This window comes from Triticum aestivum, chromosome 3B (assembly GCF_018294505.1).
Source record: "Triticum aestivum cultivar Chinese Spring chromosome 3B, IWGSC CS RefSeq v2.1, whole genome shotgun sequence".
Classification (NCBI taxonomy): Eukaryota; Viridiplantae; Streptophyta; class Magnoliopsida; order Poales; family Poaceae; genus Triticum; species Triticum aestivum.
Genome location: NC_057801.1, coordinates 25,745,854 through 25,749,228, shown reverse-complemented (window position 1 = coordinate 25,749,228; position 3,375 = coordinate 25,745,854).

Here is a 3,375-nt window from a genome sequence, read left to right as displayed (position 1 = left end):
CTTCTTCTTCATCTTCCTCTCCTTCTTCTCCTTCTTCTCCTTCTTCTCCTTCTCCTTCTTCTTCCTCTTCTTCCTCTTCTTCTTCATCTTCCTCTCCTTCTTCTTCATCTTCCTCTCTCCTTCTTCCTCTTCCTCTTCTTCTTCTTCTTCTTCTTCCTCCTCTTCTTCTCCTTCTTCTCCTTCTTCCTCTTCTTCTTCTTCTTCTTCTTCTTCCTCTTCTGCTTCCTCTTCTTCTTCATCTTCCTCTCCTCCTTTGAAAAATAACATATTTAAATTGTGCATTTGAACGCAGAAAAATACATTGATCAGTACCGCCTTTCAGCCAAAACGCGCTACTGCTACACAGAAGTACATATAAAAAATACATTGATCATCAATGATCTTTTTGTATAGAATCTAAATCGTTAATAGGAATCTACCACCGATTTAAGAACCGGCGAAGACTCCTATTCCAGCCACAGGTCCTACACATAGAATTCAATGAAGACCAAATGCTTGGGATAGTTTGAGAAGTAACATACTTAAGGTGGTCAAATTCTTGTTAGGGGAGCGAGGTGGGACTAAAAATAGCGCCTGCCACAACCTCTTATACCTGTTCGTGCCACGAACCGGTACTAAAGGTGCTGGCCGGGCACCAGCATCTTTAGTACCGGTTCGAGGCAAGAACCGGTACTAAAGATTCCCAAAGAACCGGTACTAAAGGTCACCTCCCGCCAAGTCATTTGAACCGGCACTAATGGGCGCATTAGTGCCGGCTCATATGCAAACCAGTACTAATGTTTCTCATATTTGACCCCTTTTCTACTAGTGTGTGTCATCGAGAGCCTGAGAAGACCGGCATGCCTACAACTGATTGCGCCTCCATTAGAATTTTCTACTCTGGCCTGTTTCGCAATTTTGGTGAGGCCACCAGCAACGCCCCAGTTGTTGTACTCAAGGCAAAAAATAAACACAAACAAAAAACAATTTTCCACTTAAACTGATGAAAAGAAGGGGGAAATATTAAAATATTTAGTACCCCACTATCTAGTCGTGAGTTGGGTAAAAACGTGTGTTTCATGATTCGGAGGGAGAGCACGTTCTCGTGCCATGTCACAACAAATCAGTTCATTTGGTAAAGCCCAACGACCTATGAAGTGGAAAAACAGGCTGTTGCTGCAGAAAAAAGATGCATACATCACAGGTGCGGCAGAAGCCCTATTCCCTCTGGTCACATCTTCAAGACCGTGCAAAAGCAGGCAAGAGGGCAGCTGTGGGCCTACAAACTTGCAGCATTCGTCATTTGACGTGTAGTGCTCCTCTATGCCATTACAATAAAGCAACATTTGTCCCGATACCTCTCAAGCCTATGTTCCATGTTGTATTGGCGTCTTACTAAACTCACTTGGCCTGAATTATCAAATATATATACACGTCTTGGATTGTATATTTATACATGTGAATGACTCGAGCAAATCGTACCTATATTCAATGGCCGGCTGGACGACCATGATAATTAATGAATTGAATGCTTTGTTGGCCTTACATGCTACTCCATATACTCCCTCCTTTCCGGTTTATAGAGCTCAATTCAAAAATCTCACCAACCAAGATAGATGATGAGTGATGGAATACTTTTTGTAGTTTGCAAAAGCACCTAATTAATGCTCTTATTTTTCTTAAAAAATTATGTTTACCAATGTATTAATTGCAATGCATGCATGCATAAAGTACATGCATTGGTCAATTTTCTCTTAATATTTGCATGCAATGATTTAATGCATCTTGGAATCTGAACATGTAATGGGGAACAACCATATTGAGCCTTATAAAATGGAAAAACTAAAATTTTGAGATAAGCCCTATAAACCGGAAAGGAGGGAGTATAATGCCAAGTGATATACTAGTACTCCCTCCGTCTCAGTTTACAAGTCTTATGCGTATACCTAGGTTCCCATTTTGATCACCCTAATATAAATTATATAACACAAAAATTATGTCTTTTGAAAATAGAACATCTGAAGTTTATATTGATATATTTTTTGTAATATATTACTTATATTAGGTTGGTCAAATTGATGACCTAGGGGTACGCGCACGCCTTGTAAACTGAGAGAGAGGGAGTATGTCCATTTGGCGGAAAAAACAGAGAAATTTCAGACTCCGGACATAGAACACGTCCAGATACCCAAAACTTATGTTTTTGAGAAATACTTAGAACTAACATACACTTTGATTTAACATTGTTGTCAGATTAAAACACATGCATATATCTAAGACTTATTTGCACACCGATCTAAGATTGTTATCAGATATCATATTGAAATCATGAATAATCAGCCTTGCCTCTCCATGCAATTAATTGTGCAACTGTTCGCACATGAGAAGTGATGAAGCCTCAAATCGACGACGACATGGGCCAATCGCGAGCACAGCGAGTCCATCTTCTCTACGTTTGCGAAGTTTTTGAGAACACTGCCTTTTGGACAACGGTACATAGGTCCACGAAAAATTTGAATCTCTCCTAGAGATCAACTTTTGTTGCTCCCCTCAAGTGTCCTAGAATGAACAATAGTTGCATTTGTTTTTTCATGTTGGCCTCTAGTTATGAGGTCTGACATTTGGCATGGCATGTCTTGCGGAGAAGGGCCGAATTCTTGAAAGCCAGCAGACATGCAAATCGTTCTAAAGTTCTGAACACAGAGAATCATAAGTTATGGGGTATTGATACCTGAAAGGCTGATATTGAGTTGGTTTTTTTTTTTTTGCAGAGATGTGGTTCTAAGCCTGTTAAATCGAGTATTGTTACAACTCTGGAAGTTGTCATTCACACAAATTGACGAGTCCCAGGTAACATTTGCACACTTCATCTGTAGTTTCGATTTCTATGTGCCTTATTGGATCAAGGATCAGTTGTAGAGGCTTCAAAAGTGAGTAACTCGGAATCTTCACGAAATGTTATGCATCTTTCTTGTACTACCGATATGTTTGTAGTAAGTTGCATTTTTTTCATGTTGGCCTCTAGTTAGTAGTAAATATGCACCTCTGTTTCTGTGTGGACCCTTTCTATACTGAAATTGCATTTCTGGGTGAAATAAATGTGCTTACAATGCAGTAAACATTTCTACATCACATTTGAATGTTACAGTAATATGCAAATGTTCCACTGCCAATGTCCTTCTAGTTCCCTTTGATTGCTAGATTGCTTGGTACAAAGACTGATTAACTGCTTTAGTTACCGGCTGTTATCTTGTTTATGGTTGTTGGTGGTCAGCTCATAGTGTCTTGTGACATGTGAGGACGCAACTTTAGAGCACAACACAAGAGCAGAGGAGATACCTGAGAACCACTTCACTAAGCAATATGGTACTGTGGGCGATGACTGCGCGCGTTTTC